Raw genomic sequence first — 13,054 nt, 5'->3', positions numbered from 1 at the left:
GTGAGAGAGAAGCGGCAGAGAGAGAGAAAAAGGAAGAGAGAGAAAGAGTGCAGGCAAAAAGCCGTTTCACGGCGAAAAATCCGTGAAGCGGCGCACTCTCGAGTCGGCGCCTATAACCAGCCAGAGAGAAGCCAAGGGGAAAGAGAGCTCGTTATCTTTTCTTTGAAGGGGCTGCGTTAAACAGCGCCTCTACATAATTGAATGGGCGAGCCTATTCAGGACCAAGGATCGGATCATCGGTGCTTTTTGCCCCGTTTCTGCCTCCGCGCCCGTAGGGCCCCGATCTTTTCCTGCCGTCCTCTTTCTCCCCGATGCCCGCCTAACGTTTCGCCACGGGATCAAGGGGGAAATAAAGCATAATACCGCGTTTATACGCTCGGCTGTCCGACTGTTGGATGGATCTAACGAATGGATACGTCGGATTTGTAAATATTTGACAGCCCGTTCAACCGGGATGGAATGAATCGATTCGACGAGGGAGGACAAGGGAACGTTGTTGTGCATAAGAAGGTTTTAACATAAGAAAGTTTTGATAACTTTCGTTCGGTCGATGAGGAAAGTTTTAACGAGAAATCTCGATGAAATGTTGCATACGTGTTTGGAAGGAGTTTGAAGAAGTTATAGTAAAAAAAAAAAAAAAAAAAAAAGAACTTTGATACGTGTTGTTTTTTTCTTCTATGTACTTGGTGAAATATCTAGGGATACCTAGATAGTGCACGTAGATTTCATACGCGAAATCATTAATTTAAATACATTGATTGCGTTTTCTTTGGATCATTGTTAACGAAATATCTAGGGATACCTAGATAGTTTGTATAATTTAGTAGGGATATGTGTATAGTGATTGTTTATTTGAAATGCGTTAAGGACGAATAATTTTTATATACTTGACAAAATATCTAGGGATACCTAAGCGATAGTTTGACGATATTATTATGCAGAGTAAATAAATACATCGGAGCTACGTCTATTCAGGATTTTATCTTCTCTTTTTCCGAGGGGTCAGTCGTGGGATCGTGTGAAAAACAGTCTACACCAACGCTTCGAAGAAAACGTTCAAATCAAAGAAGCAATACTTGTTCATTTATCTACAACGAAACCTGGCTTCGACCGTCACTCATCCCACACATCAGACGTGTCAAGGTGGATCGATCTTCGAGTTCCTCAAGACCAAACGGAAGTCGTTAAAGATTCAATACTATCTCTTCGCGCTCTCTCGTATCTCCTAAATAGCCAACAGCCTTCCCGATGCCGTGGGAAAGACAAGCAAACACTCCTTTAACAGGAAGCAGTATGTCCAACGTTTATAATGCAGAAAGGATATATACGCAAATCGGAATCCCAATTACTCAATGAAAAAGCCTGTCATCGTCGTCCAAACAAGTCACAAGTTCCAGTGAAAGTTATCATAAAGTATCATTCACGTTTACACAGGGTATAAATTACGATTTAAACCAATTGTCGTTTTGACACGCGTCACAGACTTTTCAAAATCACGAGACGCTCATGAAAGTTTCAATAATTCTTAGGAGCAAAAGAATCCAAATTTATCGTTCGAATCTTCTCATTTACTCGTTATCCTTTCGCAACGTCGATCCTTAAGATCTCCTTAAGATTCTTAAAACTTCCAACAAAATCTTCAAACACCGTTTCGATTCTCGACCGATCATCGTCGATATTGGAACGATCTAAGGAGACACGATTGCAAATCGTTTTCACCGGATCTTTTCTCTCGATCCTACATATATACGTATATACACATACACACAGCTTGCTCGAAGCTAATCTTCGTCTCGTCGGCCAGTTTCCTCGCCGGTTCCTTCTCTCCACGCGCGCGTGTACACGATGCTGGCACGGCTATAAGGTTACAGGAGAGGCCAACCGCACGTCAGACGAGAGTCAACTAGTAGAAATCTCGTCGACGAATATTACACGGCGGGCGTTAATCGCGCTCGACGGGCGTGAAGCAGCCGCGTTAAGGAGGGAAATCGTTCGACTCCAACCATTCTATTTTGCTTTCCTCCTCGTCCGCTTTTTCGTTCCTTCGTCGGCCTCTTTGATATCCGTTCGCACGTCTCTTTCAGTAAGTTTTCCACCTTTTGATGGTTTACGAAAATTGGCAAATATTTTGTGCATACGTTACAAGTATTTGTTATTAATAATTTAATTATTATATTAATTTTTATCACTGTTGATAAGGTGTTAAATTTAGAATTGTGATTGTTTTATTTAAAATTATAAATATCCAAAATTAAGTGAATTGTAACGAGCGTGAAGTATATTTCGAGTTTACTCGAATATTATTCTGTTAGTCGTTTAGAAGATATTCTCTTCTCGAGCAAACATTTGGCAAAGCTTTCTCTTCCATTCCATACTCGCAAACTCAACTATGTAGCATGTGTCGAGGAAACGATTCTCCAACTTATCGTATTATGTTATCCTGGTTCCAAAAGTGTTGAACTTGGAGAGGCAAAGGCCGCGAATGGAATGCCTCGACATTTTGCAAGCCTGGATAGATAAAATTCTTTCCTAACTGTTCAACTTTTCTGGAACACGCGTCACACGGGGCATCCATCATATTGACTAATAGTGGAAAATTACTGTCGATTCACGGTTATTGCTGTTCACGCCACTTGTTCCCTCGTTTTTCACGGCCAAAATATTTCGAGTTTACCGTTGCTCTTCTTGTCAAAATCCAACACCGATTGATTTCGACGTTAAACGTTTAAAAAGGAAGGAATGTTTCAACTTAATGAAAATTTAATATTGAGAAACGTTATAACTGCTATAAATTGAATATTAATATCGAAAAATAATTAGTTATAAATTAATAATTTTTCTACATAAAATTGCTTAGCACTTTATAATCCATCTCTGTATAAAATTAAAACTGACTTTGAGGTATAATCTCTTATGCATCCATTTACATAATGTCTATCTTCTTATATTTCTCAAAAGATTTTTATTAGATAGAAAGCAGACACTCTACAACACGTAGACTGTAATATTTCTCATTTGTGCGATTCCTATAATGTTTTTCGACAAAAACATACGTTGAAAACAACGTTCATTTTTTCCCCCTCCTCTTATGCGATTCAAATACGATTTCGTGAAATACGAAAAAGAATTATATTAAATATAAAATGGAACAGCGATTCAATCGATATTCCATTATTTAAAATTTCGAATCTCTTATTAAGTTATATGATCGAACGAAGCAGATCGTGAAATTTTATCTCCTTTATATCGTTTTCTTTCGAGCGATATAATGAACAATATTCCCGATCGAAAAACACGGTTCTTCAATTTCGAAGCGACATTTTCAACGAGGAATTTCGAGATAATACGAGAATATTAAAAATAATACAAGGACTTTGTGCAACGGGTGAAAGAGGCCGGTTCAACCGCCGGAGAAAGGCTTCTTGTCTGTCCTTGCCAGCCGAAAGAAGAAGAAGAAGAGAAAAAAAAGCAAAAGCAAGAGTGATTTTAACCGAGAAACTCGCGTGTTCCGCGTCTATCAAGGCCTCCTTCGTTGCCATCGAGTGTAATGGAACGACGATCCAACAAACGCTAGATTTAAAGCACAACACATCTGGAAATATACGAATCTTCAGTTTGAGAAAAAGGGAAGAAAAATAAAGGAACGAACAATGGAAAAACTATAAATAGAATTCGACGTCCATGTTGGATTTCAACAAGCGTTTTTCTTTTTCCTCGGTCGTCCATTAGTAATTTAATTACTCGATTTGCTCAAGTCCCCCAGTTGTTCGTCTCATGTGGCAATTTTTTCTTTACTTTTCTTTTCAAACTGCACCGATTCGTCTCACCTGCGCCACGGCACGAAACACGTATCGTTTTCAAACGATAAATTCTCCTCGGTTGAGAATTGCGCCGCAACGAAAACTCTCTCGATCGAGAGTTTATTGTATGTGTTTGTCGGGCTAATTATTATAGGGATGTTGTTACGGTGGATCGGTAAATTATGAGTCATCTATAGGACAAAGGTACCCTTAGAAGGATTACTGAAAGGTTTTTTTGTTACGTGTAAACTTGTACTCGATGACTCGTTGATAAGTGAGAATGGAAACGATACGTGGCCCAAAGGAATATCGAATATATCGAAGTTTAATAATAAAATTTCGTTTTCCTTCCTTATTGCAAAATCTAAGTGACAATTTTTTCCTTTATTCAAGCGAACAGGATCCCATTTAGGGAAAAAATCCAAATTTATTACACTTTTTTGTTCAGAAATATCTGCCTTTAAAAAATTAAATTTTCAAAAATCATTTACACCAAAATACTTTAGAAATCAAAGTGATTCACCACAGAGCCAAAATATTCGCAATATTTGTACCATCGTATTCACAATATGAACGAACGAAACGAATTGCAAAAATTAAACGATGGAACAGCCACTGAAAACTGAAAAAATTGTCCATTTCATCAGACTCGGATAACACGATTGCCCGCAAAATGTATAATTCGCGCGCGCTTTGACGAGCTGCCAATTCCCCAGCGTTTCGTGTTTAATCGAGAGCACGCGCTTTCGAGATCCGCCCGTTATTATTTTCTCTCTCTCAGCTCTATAAATTTCGTCCGCGAGGACAATCCACGATAAATCATTTTCCACCGGCAGCCGAACAACTAACGGTAATTGGTCGATGCACAACCACCACCACCACCACCATCGTCCTGCACACGATATTAACGAACGAGCGGAGGCCCCCTCGTTGCTCGTTTTGCGTTATCTTGGATAAGAGGCACCACCCAGGCCCGTTTCCCTCCCACGGATACACTTTCTTCCGTGAAAAGCAACGAGGAAAAGCCACCTCTCTCTCTTTCTCTCGTACACGTCTTTTTACACGTTCGACGTTATTACGAGGCTTTGCGGAACAATGGCGCTGCGTCGCTAGCTGCAAGCACGCGAGGTTGTCGGTCGATCGAGGCCGCGATTTTCTCCTGCGCTGGGATAAATTTAGTAAATTACGGATACTAATTTCAACCGGGTATCCATCGATTAATTATCTTCGTTGGCGGTGATTTTAATGGATCGAGCAAGGGAAAGGAAGCTAGAATCTAGAAGGCACGTAAAACGTGGCTTGTGAAGTTTAAAAAAAGAAAAAAAAAAGTGGTGAAATTCTTGCTTGATCGAATCTTATCGGATTGGTTTGTTTCCTTGCTTTTTCGTGAATTTTGAGACAATTTTGCGAATAATTTCGACTGTTATGGGGATGTTTTTTCTAACTCTTCTGACGGGTGAAACCTTTCGGGGAGATGCGTAATGGAAAACGTGTGTACCTTGCTCTACGATGGGCAAGTTCGGTTGTTTTAGGATTAAGATCGATCGATCGTGAAATTACCGGTTAAACAAGGTTGTACGTGTTTCAAACTCGTGAAATGGAGTTGGTAGCGTAGATAGAGGTAGATATCGTAAATGTACACTCCGGATCATAAGTATGCTTTGTCTGTTTGGTGAACGATCGATATGTAACGGAACAAATTATCGTCATCGATACGTAATGATATGATAAATAGTGTGAACACGGTTTCCCTAAAATGACAAGTTTTATATTTTGAATATTAATAATAATGCACGCGAAGAGCATTAATAAAATAGGGGGGCACACGACATCCACGAGATAACTAAAATCTGGAATATCGTTAAAATAAAATAAAATTCATTTTCACTTATTCGATTTCATTTCCCTTTGCGATTAACGAGGGAATTCCACGTTTATGGACGGGAGTGTACACGTTGATGGGCCCCCCCCCCTCCCCCTTAATGGATCGCGAAGCGGCGGTGAAATGAAATTTCGAGGAACCAACGAGATCACGCTCCTTTCAGGATAATAATTACCGTGAGACGGGTAATTTGCATACCACGACTTCTGCAGCACCACCACTCGTAAATTGAACTGTTACACACAGTTGTAACTGATCTATCGGTGAAACGACGTCTAAAACAGGCGGTGCAATGCGCATAAATTTCACCCGAGAGACGATCTCGATACGTCTCCAGATTTTTTTTCTCCTAGCTCAATCTCCTTTACGCCTCCACGCACTCCTTCAACGCACACTTTCCATGGGCGGTAACCATTTATAGACGAACCTCTGGACGCCGACACTTTTCAACCGCGTCAATGGGAGAGATAGCCATCTGCGCGATGTGTCTCGCCGATTTATCCACCGGCTCGGATGGATTAACCCTTTGCACTCTTTGCGTTTAAGAAGGCTATCAACTCGGAATTTTTTTTCATATTCGATCGAAAACATTTTTTTGGGGGGAATGTATTACAAGTTAACTTGTCGTTTTAGTAAGAAAAAATTTGAAAAATAGATAAATTATTGTGTTGGTACTCGAATTGTTGAAAATAAAAGCCAAGTTACCCGACCAGGACTTCGCAAGTTCTTGAACAGTAATTATAAAGAAATTTATGGTGTCTTTTATTTTTTACTTTTGTTTGAAGATTTTTTTATAAATAATCTCGAGAAAAATGTTTTATTATCTTTTATTTTATCTTGTAACAAGAGTTCCTAGAGTGTAATACTAATGGAAACATTAATGCAGGACAGCGACATACGAGAACAAAGAATTAACGCTACATCTCTGTATTTCTTCAAGAACTCTTGTCGCGAATATTTATAATTACGTCGATCCTTTTCCTTTCGATAATGCAGGACACGGTGATATAACGTTCGCGCAAGCGTACAATACATATTATCGATTTAGATATAACTTTACTCTCGATCCACTTGAAGTAGCGATAAGATTTCAACCGCTATCCTCTTTCTGATGATTAGATTAAAAACAAAGATCGCTTGAAAATTTTCCTCCAAACTTTTTGATTGACTCGAAACGAAATATATATACAAGTTTTAAACACCTGGAGATAGAAAACGACACGGAGCAATTACCAGGAATACGAATTCGCCGATGGTAATCGAACCCATTGATCAATTCCTCCCCACGATCTCTCCAGATCACGTATCGTACGTCAGTGTACACGGCGCGTGCTCGATCCTCGATCGGTGGAAAGTGAAAATCCGCCGACTCCTGTTTCCATCTCTCTGTCATACACACGCGGCGCACAGGTGACGCGTCGATAACGATCCACGCGACTGTAATTAGGTGGCTGCTCGATTAAATCCATCCGGATGATGATGGATTTTAAAAATTTCCTCGTAGATGAACTTTCGACCCGTCCAAGCTTTCTTCTCCCCTCCCGTTGTTTCGATCATTTCTTTCTAACTTCTTACTTCCCTTCTTTTCCCCTCCCTTCCTTCTCCAAATTATTTAGATTCGTTTCGGTTTTTGTCCTCGAAAGGCGAAAGGCGATCCTCACCGCGGACGGAAATTTATCACGATAACGACGTTGACGGGACGAGGTGGTAGATTTCCAACGAAGCAATCGAGTTGGGAGATGCACTTTCTTCCGCGTCTTAATTTGTCTGCTTGCGCGACTAATCCGTCTACGAGAGTTGGGATCGAGGTGGGAACGTGTTGTGTTGGTTTTAGAATCGGTTCCTCGATGGGATAAATAATATTACGCCTGCCGTCAGCGTTTGATAAATTCATCTCGCGCAAGAGAGTCAATCTCTCTATATACGTTCAAGACTTCAATGGAGATTTAATTGCGAGGAGCACGTGAAATGGAAATTCGTTCTCGCGCGTGTAAAAATATATATACTCCTTTGCGAGAGAAATTTAATTCGACGGAATCTTGTTATTATTTAAGAGTGGACGGCAAAATTATCAGCATACGTGAAAATTTATTGAATTGAGACTGGAATATATTATGATAAATTAAATTAATTTCCGATCTTTGATATTTGAGAGATTCAGAGAGGAGCAAATATAATATATATCTTTTCAAAATGATATACGTATCCACAATTCTTCGTCCAATATTGATATAACGCTGTATAATATGTGTTACACAAATAAAAGTAAAAATGCACGATACTTTTTATAAGAGAATAAAATTATATTCGAAATTGAAATACGTTATTAATAAACGTTCATCGTCAAGGATCGCTCGGTCCAACTCGTTACGTCCAATGCAATTTATCCTAGTGTTGCTTCCCTGACAACCGGTGGTCACACTCCACTGCAGTTGACATCCTTTGCTGCCGATTATATACCAACGCTTCATATTCCTCGTTTCGTTCGTTAGCGCGGCTCGAGCAAACCGATCCCCGCCACGATGACATTTTCCACCCCGCAGTGTCGGCCATATAAAATCGAATCCGCGTTTCCTTCGCGCACCATTTACCTCGCTAACGACACGCGAATTCCTCCGTTTTCTAATCCCTTCCCTCGCCGATCTCGATCTCGCCTCGTCTAAATTTCCAGAATAAGCTCGTTAATAAGACATTTTACACCGTGGATATCAATTTAATATCGATTTCCAAATTGATTCTTCGTTCTAACGCGTCGTAATCGATGAATGTATCGTGAGGATTCTTATCCTGGAGCAGTGTTTTCAATAACGATGATATCGTTTTTGGATATCAATTTAATATCGATTTCCAAATTGATTCTTCGTTCTAACGCTTCGTTCGTATCATACATGGAACAGGCATGATTTTCTTTCGACGAATTTAAAGTGTTTTCACGATTCGTTTTCCGTGCGTATTCCGAGAAAATTGGATATATCGAATGTGTTATCCGGGTATTACACGATTTACCAATCCAATTTCGCCCGTACCTTTCAATCGATTGTATTCATTTAAAAAAAGGAACCATTCATCACACAGTGTTTCGTGTTTGGAAAGAATTCTCTTGGGCCAATATTGGAAAGAGGTAGTTGTTTCATGGTGGTAGCCAGACAATTAGTGCCTAACATAGTGGCGTGTATTAACGGCAATTTATAATGCGCCGCGGTAGTACCGCTACGTTTGCCTATCGCTGATCGAGACCCAGTTCCATAAGTCGACGCATTAACGACCGAATTCGTTTCGAGATACACGCGATCCTCGATGGATACGTTGATAGGCACGGTTGAAAATTATTTGGAAAGTCCGAGATTTCGCGAATAAAGGCGATATTTAAATATCGCCGATCGCCATATCTCCGAGTGATATCTACTTTATTTGAAATTCTACGATCAAGTTTTTGGAATGGATAAATAAATCGAACAATTTATTTATTTTGCAAGATTAAAGTATTGTTATATTCTAACTAAAAAAGGATAAAATGACAATGATATTAATCAATGATCAATAAGATCAGATTCCAAGATAGTATTAATCTATAACAGGATCGAGAGTTAAAAAAAAATTGAAAAATAGTTTTACACAATTAAATCGCGAATTACAATGAAATCTTGCTCGACACTGTCGATTTCAGCGAAGAAAATTCGAGAATGCCGAGATTCACCAGAATATATATATTTCCAAGATCGAATCTTCGTCGTTTTGGTTCGATATGAACGTCCACGCAATTTATAATACTCGGGGCTGTATTATCCACAACACAGAGTGACCCATGCACCTAGCGGCTCCAAGAGCAATTGACATCCTTTGGTTAAACGCTCCTCTCGGCGTCCTCCTCGCCGTCCACCGTTTTACCGTTGCTCGTCATTATGAAAATATAAAGCCACGATATATCTCCTCCTTGGATCTCCTCCTCGCTTTTTCGCATTCCAACTGATATCTCGCCGAATAATATCTCGAAATATTCCTTCCCTTGGATAGAAACCCACTCGAAACGTACTTGCACGATTGCGAGATACTTCGATATTCGTGTAAAGAACGCGCAAAATGGCACTTGGTATAATAAATCGTTAGTAAGATGATGAAATATTGCGGAGGGTAAAAAAAAATTTGACTGTGTCATCTTCATTGGCTCGTTGATCGTTGGCGCAAAAACGGTAATTGGCCTCGACTTTTTGCCTTGTATACCTTTTTGTATCTGCACACTGAACGTTTCGTAACGAGCTGGAATAGTCCTATACCTTAATCACGTATTCGATTACACGCGCCTTTTTTTTTCCTCCAGTAACGATTATACAGACACTGTTCTTTATCATTCTTAAATCGAAGACGTTCTTTGACATTAGCCGAATTATTCGGCACATGGAAAAAAATCGATCACTTTCGAGAAGAGAAAAAAGTAAAATAAAATTTAACGAGATAATCCCTCCAATTTCGATCATTCCAAAATTATTCACCAAAACGTCCGCCGATTGTCTCGTATATTCTCGTAAAAATATTATCCGTAAAATTATCCTAAGTGATTAGGAAAGCAACGCGGAACACCGTGGAGCCGTAGAGATTTGCGCTAATCGTTCGCGGGTCCATGCAAATTGCCAATGATTCGAAGCCTTCCGTTCGAGAGCAACTTGCTCAAGTACGTAAATCTTTCCTCGAGTTCCTCCATCTTTTTCCCGTCCCGCGACGACGGCTCGAAAGCGGAAATCAAATATCGAGAGGAGGACGATTTAAATGATAATTCATCGTAGCTGGGTTTTGTAATTATTGAGCTGAGCGTATTTAATGGGCCGCCACCACAGCTTTCTCATCGTGGGTATCGTTAACGAGGACCAACCACCGGTGCTGCTCTGCCACTGTTGCCCATTGCAAAAGCGTCAACGATAAATAAAACAACAAATGAAATGAAAGTAAATGCATAATGCATGCAGTAAGAGTAATTTATAACTCGTGGTCTATTTCGAGTGTGCGGGGACGATCGTTTCTTCGAGAGGACAATCGAATTTGGAAGGAAATTAAGGCAGGCGAGGCGAAAAACGTTCGATGAAACATTGTGGGTGTTTGTAGTGAAAGCATAGAGAGAATTTCGTAAGTGTATATTTTATCTTGAAATTTGTAAAATTTAATTTAATTTACGAAAGACGAGAAGAAGAGACGAGAAAAGAATAATTGGTTTTTATGGTGTATTGATCTATTCTTAGAATAAATAATTAAAATTATAACATCTTTCAGATACATTTCCAACGCAAATAACAGATATTTTCTTATGGAATATATAAATGATGCTTCGATTAATATATAATTATTTTACACTACGATTAAAATTGAAAAGTAACAAGAAATAGCATTTAAATTATTTAAATCGAATCATTTTATCTTATCTCCAATCGTTTAAAACTTACGTTTGCGCTTACACGAAACATCTTGTATACACGCTTAATACATAGATAATTTTATATCCCGTATCTAATGGAGAAACTGAACGAGATAACGAAAGATCGTGGACGCGATTCGAGAAGGCGAAACTTGGAAGTGATCCCCGGAGAAGGTGAAAAATTATATACGCAGTTTGTTGGCTCGAATATAAATCGATATAAATCGTCGTTAATCGAAAGAAATCTTGGAAATCGCTCGTCGACAAGCGCAAATTAATCCGCGGAGGAGAGGCGCAATAAATAGTGGTAATCCTCTCGTGGCGGCTATGTTGAACGATAGGTGCGAAATTATTTTCATACCTGAGTGCGAAACGCGTGGTTACTTGGCAGATTACCTCGTCGAAGGATTTTGCACGCATAAATAAATTAATTGGACATTAACGTAGGAAGAGGAGAGGATTCTGGGAAGGATAGATACGAATCAATTCTCACCCGTGTAAAATGAAAATTGAAGTGTGAATTTTGTCATGGGTTTCTAAACGACTTAATCCGAGATAAAACACTCGAACACTCTCTTTTGAGCTTTAAAGTTCGGAAGTTCGATTAATCGATTAGTTTCTGCAAATTTTCGATAAAAATTCAAAATATATTTTTAGTCCCTGTAAAAGATGTATCAATTTAGAGATTTTTCTACGATCAATGCAAACGATAAAGAAACGTAGCTGAAACGAAAGTCGCGATTTATTTAAATTTTAAACAAAAGAAGATCAACTCGCCGTAATTATATTTCGCTAAAAATTAATATCGCAAATTATTCCCAATAAAAACTACCTAATCCACCGATAAATATCAATATCGTCCATAATAATCAATAGAAAGTTCAGCGTATGGTAATCGACGAACGAAATATCCGTTTCCGGAATATAATTGGCATGAACTCCGGAAATATTGAAAAAAAAAAAAAAAAAGAAAAAAACGAACCGAGATACCGATTTGATAACAATACGATTTCAACGATTTATTCTCTTTATTCAACTGCACGAAATAAAATAATAAGTCATCGAGATCGTAAAATTAAAATTGAATCTCTCTTATTATAAATCGATATACCCAAAAATTGAACTCCACTTTTAAATTCTCATCGACTACAAATTTCAAATTTTAAAATTCATTACCAATTAAATACAAAACCCCTAGCAAACCTTCCACGATAGAAAGCGGCGAGCAGGTAGGTATACACCTGCCTGGTCGCGTTGTCAGCGAGCGGAGGAAGAGAGAATCGAAGATGGGATCGAAGACGAAGAGGATCGAGCACGCCGTAGATCGTCCAAGGAGGAAACGGCGTGTGTTCTCCTCTTCCTCTCCTTCTTCTCCTCCCATGGTATACGAGCGTAATGGACGAATGGGCAGCAGCAGCCGCTCGCCAAGGATTTAACGCGCTCGGACGGATCTGGGTGGTCCCCCCGGATAGATACACGCTCGACAGAGTTATACGTAGCTGCTCGCGGCGCTACGTATTCATAACCTCATCCACCTTATCCGCACGAAATAATACCGCGCCCCATTATTCATTATGCATACGTGCAGTGAGCGCGTGCGTCCACAGTTGCATGCAACGTTTCCCTGTGTTTGGGACCACGACACCAACCAGATTCGAATCGACGGGACAAGGAGATCCTGCTTCGATTTAACGAATCATGGATACGGTGATAAAGGAGATTTCAGATTTACGGAAAATGGAATAATTCTCGAGGAACTACTACTACTATTACCAGGTTCTTCTCGCTTGTAATTATAAGAAGCGACTTATGCCGCATTTCTCTCCAAGGAGGAGTACAAAAGGAGTACGTAACGACTTCCTTTCAACGAGTCTCGGAGATTTCGCAGATTCGTTATCTAAAATCTTTTCCCAGGGAGGAAAAGAAATTCGTTTAAAGGGGAACAAATCGGTCTCTCGAAGAAAAAAT

General features: G+C 39.4%; 1 protein-coding gene across 3 annotated transcripts in view; it reads left to right on the top strand.

The window, feature by feature from the left end:
- knockout (Stork-head domain-containing protein knockout) overlaps positions 1-13,054 on the top strand; it is a 112,161-nt gene that overhangs the window by 35,384 nt on the left and 63,723 nt on the right. Inside the window, exon 1 of one of the 3 annotated variants that reach the window (XM_086911623.1) lies at positions 10,373-10,800. The exons of the other annotated variants lie outside the window; for them this stretch is intronic. The gene's annotated coding sequence lies outside the window, so the exon portion shown is untranslated. Of the gene's footprint in view, positions 1-10,372; positions 10,801-13,054 lie in introns of those variants that run through there. 3 annotated transcript variants of the gene reach the window in all.

This window comes from Apis florea, unplaced genomic scaffold (assembly GCF_048593485.1).
Source record: "Apis florea isolate Af1SG1 unplaced genomic scaffold, ASM4859348v1 contig_3326_pilon, whole genome shotgun sequence".
Taxonomy (NCBI): Eukaryota; Metazoa; Arthropoda; class Insecta; order Hymenoptera; family Apidae; genus Apis; species Apis florea.
This window is presented reverse-complemented; position numbering and strand designations above follow the sequence as displayed.